Genomic DNA, 12,660 nt, shown 5'->3' with positions numbered 1-12,660 from the left:
TGCAAAGTGCACAACATTTTTGCAGGCTCTGGAAAGTATCTTCCCCTGTTTGGCCTCCAGGAATCCCTCCTCTTGAATGATGCTTGGGAAGGCCTGCTACACGTCATCTTCAGACCTTTAGTCTGACTGAGATGCTGCCCTGTCCTGTTCAAGTGCTGCGATTTCTGTCAAAAGGTGAAATAAACATGCTCTCAGTGTCATCGCCCAAGAGATTTTACTTCCAACCCTCTGAGTCTGCCTCAAGTGGCTACTAAGTGATGGAAGGATGAAAAAGAGGAAGAGTGTATGACAGTCAGAACTAAAACTATGCCCTAAGAATACCTGTAGTTTCCCTAGTTTAACCCCTATGGGAATGAAGGCTTAATTTTGCAATATCAGTTACTTCCCTGTTAAGCAAATGCACAACAAAAATTTTATCTTTCTAGATATGTGCACATATCTCTGTCCACAGTGCCCTTCCATCACTCAGACAAAAGAAAAGTATATTGATTTTCCTGGAAACTTACATAACTTTAAGTTGACTAGCTGGAAATCTGTTTTTTAAATAGGGAGCTATGTCCTGCTTAGGTAGCTGGAGTTGCCATAAGAGCTTTAATTGATAAGACATTCAAGGACAAAAGCACTAGGCCAAAATCAGATGCAAGGGGCAGCTTCTTGGGGCTGCTCTGAGATAAATGGCAATGATTTATACTCTGCCTTATGACTCAGACACACAAAATAAGGCTAGGGCAAGAAGAGCAACGCTATCCATGGAGAAATGGGAAGTACAGCCTTCTGGATGGACAGAGTTAGAGTATCCCTGTTTTTAGCTAAGTAAATTACTCTGCAAATGGAGGGCAATGCAAAGCTTGTGCCCTGTTTCTTGTTCAATATCCTGAGCTAGGATTTCAAGAACACTTGCAATCCTCTTGCATTCCTCCTTTTGCCCATTATATTCCTCGTCTACAGCAGGCACTTGCCGCTCTGCCAAGAGTGTCTGTGAATCTGTGCTAGGACGTCAGGACCCTGGCCGGGAGCTTTGTTAATTGTCCTAACTCCCCCTGCTGGCGGGTTTAACTACAACCCAAATGAAAAACCCGCCCCTCATTTGAACAGAGTAACTGTTGTGTAAAAACATTTTTCAAGTGAATCCACATAGTAAAAGAATAGGTCAACAAAAGCAAAAAATCCTTAAAAGATGGTGAATATTAACATGAGAATGTAACTCAGTATAATATAAATAAATTGTAGGCTTGACATTATTTCTAAAACCAGTTTTTAAAATTAGATTTGTAAACTACAGAATAGATCCGTCGGTCCAATTTTTCCCTCATTCTCTTTTTGTCCCCACAGCCCTTCTCATTTTTGTGGTTTGCAATATTTCCCTTTGTCTCTAAGCTCTAGACTTCTACTTAATAAGCACCAATAAAGATTGGATGTTATCCTTAAACAGTGGTAGCATTCCCCACCTGCTAATTGCTTTATTTGTACTCACTGTTTCCGCCCTCTCATCAACAGGGGCTTTAGCATAAAGGGCAATGAAGTAGAATGTGATGAGGCGAACAGGAGCCAGCCGAGTGAATGCTTCTATAATTACACAGTAGCCTGGAGTAGCTCTTCTCAAATCAAATTATGAGCCTGGATTACCTAAAACTCTCAGGACACAGCCCAGGTTTTCATTTGTCTGTATGTTACTGTCGACGAGCAGCCCTCTTTCCTCCCGCCTTTATTCTTCACGGAAATCATCAAAGCTCTAGTTCCAATGCAATATTCCCAAAGCAATGAGACATCGTGGAGAATGTTGTTTTCTTAAAGGGCTCACCTGACCCTGTGTGTTTTATAACTTTTAAATTTTATTTTAAAAGAAATGTTTCTCATGATTTATAACCACCCTTTCATTTGCATATCAAAGTTTAATCCCAGCTGAGTTTATTCATGATTCTTTGGCAAATATTTATACACCTTGTAAACATCCCAACCACCCATAAGGCAACTGGAACAAAAGTTACTAGGCCTGGGCAATGTTTGGCTCCTTGTTTAAACACCTGACCATCCCCTTGGAAATGTACAATACACCGGAAATAACAGTAATAAGAGGGCCAGACTCAAGGTCAGGCCAGCTGGAATAAGTGCTCAAAGCTTTAACTGACTAGCTGTGTGCCTTAAACTAGTCACTTAAGTTCTCATTTTCTCCATCTGCAACCCAAGTAGATTGTACTAGATAATCTCTGAGCCCCTTCTTGGTCTATGGTTTCAAATATTTATAAGTATATGTGAATAATATACACAGAAGACAGTACAGGTTTGATTGCAGTAGCTAAGCAAAGCAAGATAACAATTAATTCCTCAAAGGGTTTAAATGGTTATTAAACCAAGATCTGGTGTGTCCAAGATCAGGTCAAAAAGTAAACAAAGTGTGGTAAGGCTTGGCTGGTGGGTGGATCCTGGAGAGAGCATAGCTCTGCCAGGCCCTGTGCAGTGTTGGGTTGGTCCACCAAAGCTCCGGAGAAGGATGCACTAGATGATCTCTGAAGTTTTTCCTGACATGGAAATTATGGCTCAACCAGAAAAACATTCAGATCGCCTATTCCAATATGTAATATTCAGTAAATTTTACTCTATATTCTTGAAGAAAAAGGAATATCATTCTGAATAATTATGAAACAAATATTCTCTGTTACATATTACTCTGTATTAAAGAATATTCAGTTGGTTTACAAACATGTATTTAAGCAGGCATCCTGATGGGGAAGATAAGTAAGATTACAACCATCACAAAAGTAAGGAAATTTTTCAGCTATGGTCATCATAGTGATAGATTCTGGTATCATACGCCAATTTGTTAAAGAAGGCTCTTAGCTACCAACAAAAAGATAGCAACATTTTATCTTCATGGCTATAATGTTCATTTGAAAAGCCGCACCAAACTAAACTGAAAATATCAGTTGCATGTCCATTTTTTAAAGCTATCCGTTTCCTACACCAAAGCCTTTTCAAAGCCATTCATTAACTAAAAAGTCACAAAACAAGCTGAGTTTCAAATTGATTCCACCTGAGGACTAAAAACTTAATGATGCAAATTCAATATTGTTATCCCTAATTTCGAAAACTATAAACATAAGTGCTAGCACCTTCTAAGCACTTTCCATGTTTACTTAAAACACAAGCTATACCCACAAGACTAAAAACACCTAACCAGTAAGATCTCAACAGAGCCACTCAATGTGTGAAATGACGATGGCCCCCAACATGGACATGGTCCATGTTTTGAACTGCTATTGCCTCGTTTGTGAGGTTAACTGAGATGGGTGGGCAAAAGAATACCACTTGGGAATGCATTCGGTAAGCAGATTACAAAAGAATTTAGAACTTCCAAGTGTACAAATTATACACATGCAGGGTACCAGGAATTTGATTTCTGGTATTTCAAGTCAAACCTGTAGCTCCCATTCCAGAATTTCCCTGAAACATCTGAAGAACTTTAAACCTACTTTGCAAATGTGAAAGGCTAAGATTAGCCCATTTGAGGTTTGCTCTTAACCACTGTTTTTCTCTTTCATTTGTAATTGAAGCAAGCAGAGAAAATAAATTTCACTATAAGTCAATTATATAGTACTTGTCATTTTTATTATAATATCATCTCTTTTCTATCTCATTTATTTGCCATTGAGAACACTACATATGACTTGTTGGTCTCATAAAGGTGGAAATTTATATGTGTGCATGGGTGTATAATATATATTTTATACACAGACAATATGTATTTTACATATGCATATACATACATAGCGTGGAAAAGGAGGTATTGCTTGGTTTTCAGGCTGTTCTTTCCAAAAAACAATGTAGTTCTTTTTGTGCCTCTATTTTCCAACAGCAACTTACTCTCAAAACTTTCTCCTAAGTAAGCCTATAACATGCTCTTGAATGGAACACTGGTCACACACCCAGTATCTGAAAGCAGGCTATGGTTGCCATCCTGCTTCTATGTTTTCTTATCTGATAACCTTAGAAAACTGCTTTAACTTAACTTCTTAAGTTAACTTCTTAACTTCTCACTGCCTCAGTCTCCTCACCCATAACAGCATCCATTTCATGGGATTGTTATGAAGATTAAGTGGGTTTATATGTGAAACAAATTTAGAATAATAGCTACCATGTAAGAAGTATTAGACAATTAGATGGTACTCTTGGTTTAGTTATTATGTTTTACTTTAATTAGAATGAAAAGGGCCATAACAGCTAACAGGGCTGCCATATTGGATAGCACCATTATAGAGCATTTTGGACTTACATTTAGAGTTGAATGCATGGCCCTGAAATGTACTACCATTATAACCTTTACTCTCAGGGGCTTCAGTTTCTTAATATGTAAAGTAGAAAGAATAATACCTATCACCTAGAATAAATGTAATTATATTTGTAAAGGGCCTAGTATATTCTACTTTATAAATATTATTTTCTTGATTCTCTATCCTCCTCTAAATTGGTATTATTTGGACAGAACAGGTTTTACAAGGACCATACACAAAGCAGAGAGACACTTTTAGCTCTTTTTAGATTTCAAAATAAAAAATACCAGTTCCTCAATGTTCTCGCTTACTTTACTGTAACTGTCAGTCTTGAATGAAAATGTGATGTTCTGTTTTGACAGAACCCTCTGAAATGCCTGAGCATCTCTCAAAAGGCACAAAACTAAGAGAATCCTCAAGACCCTTTCACACTCAGAGAGCTGCACATGGGGTCCCCAGCAGGCTGCGGCCGTGGAGAGCCCGTTTGTTTGTATCTGCCTGGACAGGGGGCCGCAATCCAGGCTGCCTCTTGTTGCCTCTATAAAAAAAGCAATCACTATGGGACAATGTTCCAATAACCTTGTGATCTGGCATCTGCCTTCATCAAAGAACTGATCTCAAATAGCTGGGTGTCCCCAGGATAACCTCCTTATATTGAAAAGTTCTCGCAATTACATTTCTAAAAGGTGGTAGAAAAAATTTTCATGTATTATGAAAAAGAAATGCAGTCTCTTTCAATGCCTTCAAGGATGTGCTCCTAAGGGTCTGGGATACAGGACATCGGGGCAAACCTGACCAGATAATTACAAGCCTGGGTCTAGAAGGAAGGACTTTGGAAGTACAGATTGTAGGATCAGCATTCCTAAAATTGGAACTTGACTTCAGAAGGGCAGGATGGGGTCCAAAATACTTTGTCAGCAGCCTCAGCCCATTTCTGAAGTTATCCTCTCTGGTGAGAAAGCCTTTTACTGTCAACCTTGTATTTGATGCTTTAAAGATTCTAGCCAAATGGGTTCCTTACCAGGTCCTGAATATAAAGACTTTCTGGACAATCACAGCTTTGCATGAATAATGTATCATGATTATGATCCAAAAATAGGAAAGACTACCTGTCTACTCAACTGTTACATTAATAACCTGTATGCCAGAGAGATGCTTAAACAGGGGAAAGGAGCAGCAACGAGAGACATATAGATGAGAAATACTGATTTTATCCAACTCTGGGCTAATATATACCAAGGGAGGGGAAGCCCCCAAAAAGATGCCCAAATTATACACGACAGCAGAGAGCTGTGGCAAAAGCAGTGGCTTGGTGCCACAGCCCCACTCCTCATCACTCAATGACTGTGAGATTTGGGTCTAGTTACCTGATTTTTTTTAAGCCTCAGTGGCTATAATATGGGAATAATACTATTTTATACTGAGAATTACGAGGATTTATTAGACAATGTATAGAGTGCTTAACATAAAAACAAAGTCAACAGAGATTTGTCTTCTTCACTCCTTAGGCATTTTTAAATGATACTATGATCATTCTGTTTAGCTTCCACAGTTAGCACAGGCTATCCAAAAGTATTTATTTAACCTTTCATCTACATTTCAAAAATGAATGAGTCATGTATTAGGCCAGGGTACCAATTTCAACAAATATTGAGGTTTTGGGATTTAGTGCTCCCAGGCCTTAAATAAAGTTCAGGTGGTACAGATTTGATTTTTCCCTGATCTATGACTGAGAGGAATAAGAAATTAATAATATAGGCACTGGGCACAATTTGTCAAATGAGTGCAATTTCTTTTTCACTCAACAGCATGTTATTTGTTACCAAAGACATTTTTTCACTATGGGTCTTGACTACATCAACCCTCTTCTCCTCTAGGACTTCTTACTGCATTTGAATAAGAAATAAGATCCTTGTAAATGGCTCCTGAAACCTCCTTTGGGTCACAGTTAGACCCAAGGATGGCCCCACTTCCTGTGTTTCTCCCTGTGTCCCTTGACCAGCTTTTTTCATGCCCACTTGGCCCTCGACTTGTTCCTTCATGACACAAACCCAAATCTGAGTGGGCCACAATGTTTTAGATGGAATTAAACAGAGTAGAAAAATTGGAAAAAAAATTTTCAGGCCTATTTCAATTCTGCAAAGTTGTAATTTTTAAGTTATGAAATCCAACTTTCTAAACCATCACTTCCTCCCCCTCCCATCAGAGTCATTCTATTCCTTTCAACAAGTACCAGAATAAGAATGCACACCCCCCCCCACTTGCCTCCACAAGGTCTTATCCAGAATAGAAAGTAAACCTCTTCAATTTCCCATTACTTAAGACTGCGATTTACAAAAATTCTTCCTGATCTTTAGCCACTTCCCTCGCAGAGAGCACCCAAACCTGGTGCCAGGCATGTAATTAGCACACCATAAATACCTGTTAATTGATTGACAATGTTAATAGTATTCATTCTTTTCATTTCACATACTTGTTCAGTGTTTTTACCTGTTGTCTATTTATCATCTACGCCTACCTCCATTGTTGTTTTCTCTAAAACTACAAGCTGCAGAGTGTAGGAGCCACGTTTCTTTGAGTCATTGTGGATAATGGGCTGTAGAGAGATGCTTAAACAGGCTTTTCAATTGATTGATTAATAGAACGATTGATGGATGGGTAGAGGAAAGGGTGAATGCATTACAGCATTCTCCATTTGCTATTCCAACAGACTAAACTTACCAAAGGAGTCCTGCTCTGCCCTTGCCCCCTGAACAAAGCAGGAGAGGTAGGTGAGTGAGAGGGTCAAGGAACAGCCGTCCCTACCGCACACAACAGAGGAGGGGGCCTTGCAGAGGGTACCGCTTCTTCTGCCACTAATTGCTGCAAAACATCTTCTGAGGCAAGGTGGTTATTTTCTATTATTCCTTGGTCATTTTTTTTAGAAACTTGTATTTTTTAAGTTGTAAAAGGAAAAAAACTAACAAGAACTATACTATTTTTAGCCCCACACTTTTTAATTTTGAGTCACAGTAAGTACAATTAATTCCCCTGTAGTTGATAACTTATTTATTCATTGTCTAGTATACATTTAAGACTGAATGTATACTAGAATGTAGATAGACTTTGTTTCACAAATCAAAAAAACGCATAAAATAGAAACACAAAATATTTAAATTGCCAGATTTAATTTAGAAATTTAGAATGCATGCTAATTTCAGGTCCAACCTTAGGGTTTTTGGACTCAAGTACATAAAAACTTGTTTTCCCAGATTGTTTTAACCAGATAGAGGAGCAGACAGGACTATACACGTGGAGGCAAGCAAAAGCTCTCTAGGTTTTCGTGAATTCTGTCTAGAGATACCGGGCCATGTCTCTGTCCATGTTTATTTCTGCCAGTGCTACATGCAACGTGCAAGAGGGATGAGTTCCCCAGAAGCTCCACCCTGCGGGCCCTTCTGGGGCACTAACTAAAAATCCATTACTCTTTCTGCCACTCAAGAAAACATATCAGAATCTCATACATGAATAACTTAGGAAAGAGTCCTACTTATTTTTTAATTGTTCACTTATTTTTTTGAAAATATGTATTGAGTATCTACTATGGGCCAGGTATGATTCTAGGCATTGCAGATACATAGGTGAGAAAATACAGAAATTCTCTACTCTCACAGAACGTATATTCATGTAGCTGGGCCGTTTCTTTGCTAGTGATTAATTGGATACAGTACACAACAGTACACTCACTCTTTCTCTTTGGCTCCTTAGCACTGTTCTATGGGCTGTAGAGAGAATAGACAGAAGTAGGAGCTGAGGTAATGGAGGGATCTAACTCAATCTTCAACAAATCCTCCACGTCCATTATGCAGAAGAGACTGGCCCAGGAGGTGCCTGTGCCCTGTCCTTCAGCATTGGGACTACCACAGTAATACGGCTCTATACTGACTCTAGAAATCTCCATTTGCCATACATGGTGATTGAGAATCTTGGCTCCTAGTGAGGCTTAGTATGCCATTATAGAAGAATATTTCACAATAGACCAGTGTTAGGGTGTAAGTGAAACAAAATCAGTTTATAAAACATATGTAGTATAATACGGTTTTGTTTAAGACAAAGAGCAATTATGCGTAGAAAAAGATGGCTAGAATGTACAGCAACCTGTTGGCAGTGGATGGCGGTGAGGACTGTGGGTGCTGTGCATGCATGAATGCACGTGTGCATGCACTTTTCAATGCCCTCTAAATTTCCTACAATAAAAGTATCTACTGAATTCTCTCATCAGCAGGAGAAAAATTTCACTCCTCCCAAAGACTACATCAAATATTACTGCAACAAAGGAGCCAGCCCCCCGGTCCAGGTGGCCTCCTTTTGTAACTTGGGAGGTGATGTTATTTGGCCTTGCCAGGAATAAAGCCCTGGAAGTTTTCCTTGGCAAAGTTCACTTGTACCTATTCGCCAGCAGCAAAATCCTGACCACAGCGTTTTAACCCTGCTATTGAGTGCAGTGCACCAGTGCTATTCCAGCACCTGTCAATAGTTGGTAGTTTTTACAATAGCATTTATTCTATTGATATAAATTATACATTCTTTCACAAACATCATCAAAAGAAAACTTAGCACAATGGTGTCAAACACAAGACCTTTCAATATACACGTTTTTAAAGGAGGTGGTAGATTTATAAAGCAGGCAAGGCACTACGCTCGCTTGAAAGACATATATATTAAAAAGGAGTGTGCTAAAAAAACCCCAACATGGCATACCTACTCTCAGTTTGGTCTGTTTCCTCCACCTTTTGGAGAAAGTGCAGGGCCAGTCACCAGTGGAGAAAAAATAAATGATTGTGTAAACTTATAGACTCGATTTAGCACAAATTGGCAAATATATTTAATGGTTAATTATCTGCAAAAAACTTCAGTCTTGTCACTTTTTAATTTTCTGGTCAGCATTTTAAAAAAGGAACCAACTCTAATTAGTTAAATAATTTTTTCAGGTCCTTCTGAAACTGATTTCTATAAAGCTCTTGGAAAAGCTTGCTTTTGTTTTGGGCTGGGATTTTTTTAAAGTTAATGTAATTCCCTTATATGAAAGCTAAGAGCACCTGCACCCTTAACCCAACTCTTAAGCAGCAAAACATTTTTTTAAAATATTTTTAAAGCCCAAATCTAGGAGCTCTGAGTTTCTGCTGCTATTTATCTGTGCTGAGTGGCAAAAAGAGAGCCTAAACCTCCCAGATAGAAAGTTGGATTGGAGAGTTAGTATGAGATTTGCTTCAGCCCTCTGATAATAATAGAATCTAAGGAGAGGATTCGTATAGCTAGTGTGGAGTCAAAATCATAGAAACACATGTAGATAATTCCAATTAACTACTGGCTCCATTTAGAAAAGAATCTCCTCCTGAGAAAAGAGGTTTTGAGTTTATCTCCCTTGTCCTTGCTCCTTTACCTTTGAGCTTTTGGGGGGCTTGGGGATGGGGGCAGAAACGCTAACCTTAATTAATGGAAGATCCACTACACTCCGAGCAAGGGTTTGGGTCCCAGGCCTGGGTCTCCTCCTGCGCCTCTCCTGAGAGTAACGAGCAAGCAGGCTTCATTACTGGCAGCTGAGGGGAAGGGTCACTGGGAATGGATTTGCAGGGCCCTCATTGAACGATCACTCCATGCTGAGAGGAGCTGGCCATGCTCTCGGACACCTGGTCATTAACATTGCTAATTAGCAGCCATTAATCAGGGCGCTCGCTTTTTTTGTTGTTGTTGCATGTCACCGGCTCCGAGGAACCAAGTGAATAAGAAGATTGTTTCATTACCTCCACAAGAGGTGGAATGAAAGCAGTTCCCATCAGCTCAAGATGAGATGGATTAAGGGGAAGGTTAGACAACAGTTTGAGATGAGCTGGGGCGGGCGGGGGTCGTTGGAGGGGCCAGGAGACCTGAGCTGTCTGCTTAGGGAAAATCAGTCACCTATAATTAATGAAATCTATTGCACCCTAATTCTCATCATCCTGTGAGCAGTCCTCCCACCACCAAATTTTTGTATCTTAAGAGCTTTATTTTCTTCTGTTAGTACAGGGACCTGTCTTTAAGTCATTTTAATTCTGTTTGAAACTCAATATGTTTAGGTTTGATATTTTCTGCCATCTCATTCTAAATCCATTTTTCCTTCCAAAAGATGGGCATTTAAAAATTTTAAGTAGTTATAGCTGAAGCACTTCCAGCATGTCTTCACATATTTAACTCCAATGGATACATTCCAACCAACAGTCCAAGGATAATGAAAAAATAATTCTACACTTTTTAGAACAGAAAAAATAAGTGGGTTATTGTTACTCTTTACTGCCCCTAAAAGGCAAGAGGCAATGAAAAGCCCCTATATTGGTTTGTATGTAATGACACTAAGAAGAATAACATGTCATTAAAAAGGGCTAAAGATTGTGTGTGTCTGTGTGTAAGTTGTTTCTTGCTGTTAGTCCAAGTGCAATGTGATAAACATGTTTCAGCGGCGTGTTTCTCTTCTGGAATGTGGGGTGTGGTGTGGAACACATTGTATTTACCTTAATTTCTGGAAAATGGAAATCTTGGTAACAGGTTGTATGTCCAAGTGTTGTTGATATTGTTGGCATTGTTTATCTAGAAAAAATATTAAAATATTGTGAGACTATTTATTTAATTAGCAGTTAGTTTGCTGCTATAAATTCATTCATTTATTTATGAAAATATACTCACCCAAGAGTGGCAAAGCAGATCTTGACTTTCGTGGGAAGTTCTCTGTATTAAACAGCAAGCACTTCAGCATTTTGCTGTTTCTGCTCTAAGTCTCTCTGCAGTGAGTTACAAAACGTGGTTTGCAGTGGCACTAAGTGACTAGGAAGCAGAGATTGCCTAAGTATTTATTAGTGCTGTGGCTTCATTTGGACATGAGTAATAAATATACATTTGCTCATGTAATACGTACCCCCGCACTTTCAAAGCAAAATGCCCATTTAATGTGCCCTACATTTCCAAACAATAAAAGCTAAACCTGTTTTTTTATGTACTAATTTGCTCTGTTTACAAAGAACTCTGAAGTTGTTGGGCAAAGGAAGCAAGTATGTAAAACCAATCTGGAGAGCATTTCAATTGGGTTGGAAATCCGTAATATGATTTCTAGGACTTCATGGGAAAGTTGAACACTCAAGGGGAAGTTACACAAAGAACAGCTGAGAAAAAGTTGCATTCTGGCACAGAATCATGCAAATGGGGCACATTCTTCAGTTTTCTCATGACGGATTGCCTCTGAAACCACCGAGCCGAGCTGCGGCAATGCTAATGAGGGAGATGCATCAATGAACAGTGTCATCCCAGGGGCTTCCAAAGGGGTCGGGGATGAGGAGGGGGCCGGAGGGAGTTGGAGGAGGGAGGAGGAAGGAGGAAGAAAGGAAGAAAAAAGTGGTGCGGGGGGGGGGGGGGGGAAAGGGGGGGAAAATGGAGGAGGAGCAGGTGAACTTTGAATTATTAGGGCTAGGGCATTAAAGAACAAAAGTAACTTAGCAGGTAGCTCTGGAAGGTATTAAATGAACAGCCTTAAAATTATGTCCTGTTAAGATTTTAGAGATTTTAAAAAGCAAAATAGGATGGGAGATAGAAAACTTTTTAAACTGCCTGTTGGACAAAAAAAATGATATTAAAGTTGGGAGCTAAAATGCTTCTATCCAGAGAATAACTTGTGGTTTCTTTACTAAGGACTGTAGACTCCAGTGAGAGAGACTGGGGGACCATCTATGCCAGGAAAAAAATGTAGCACTTTTTAGTCTTAACTGCTCTGTGGTTGCAGATTTCTAATTTAAATACATTTTTAAATTTCTGTTAGTGCATACATACATTTGTAGCTCATTTACCACAAATGAAATACAGTTTTATTGTCATTTCAATTGTGTTTTGAAAGATTTTCTTCTCTTTAACTGCATACACAGAAAGATTAGTTTTTTAAAAAGAATGTTTCTCTTGAGATTAGCACATGATGACTCTCGTAGAGATCTGTGAGATTTCTCTTTCTTGAGTTGCTGATACCACTCACTTGCTTCCATCTCACCTAGTGGATGCAAATTTATCAATTTATTTTTATTTGCTTTTCATTCTAGGTTTCCAACACAAATTTCTCATGGAAATCAAATCAGTAAGAATTTATTGAATGTTTATTATACTTAACAGATTTATATAATGTTTATTATACTTAACAGAAAGCATTCTTATAAGGAAACTTCTAATAATCTATATAACACTGTTGAGTTTCCGACCTTCGGAAGTGGTACAAACTCCCCAAACATCATGAATCTACTCCTTTTGCAGTAACACTGCAGTGAGGACAGCCAGGTCACGTCCAAAATGTCCCACCGAAACTGACTCAGCGCTGGTTTAATCAAAAGGTGAAATGTACTTT

General features: G+C 38.9%; 1 long non-coding RNA gene across 2 annotated transcripts in view; it reads right to left on the bottom strand.

The window, feature by feature from the left end:
- LOC119056446 (uncharacterized) overlaps nucleotides 1–11,094 on the bottom strand; it is a 49,205-nt gene extending 38,111 nt beyond the window's left edge. For both annotated transcript variants that reach the window (XR_005083879.2, XR_008390194.1), the window contains exons 1-2: nucleotides 10,968–11,094; nucleotides 10,796–10,871 (exon numbers count right to left, since the gene is read on the bottom strand). This is a non-coding gene — a long non-coding RNA (uncharacterized LOC119056446). The remainder of the gene's footprint in view (nucleotides 1–10,795; nucleotides 10,872–10,967) is intronic.
- Nucleotides 11,095–12,660: the final 1,566 nt, after the last annotated feature.

The sequence above is a fragment of the Artibeus jamaicensis genome, unplaced genomic scaffold (genome assembly GCF_021234435.1).
Source record: "Artibeus jamaicensis isolate MK-2021 breed Jamaican fruit bat unplaced genomic scaffold, CSHL_Jam_final scaffold_474, whole genome shotgun sequence".
Lineage (NCBI taxonomy): Eukaryota > Metazoa > Chordata > Mammalia > Chiroptera > Phyllostomidae > Artibeus > Artibeus jamaicensis.
The sequence above is the reverse complement of the archived record's forward strand: the minus strand, read 5'-3'. Positions and strand labels throughout refer to the sequence as shown.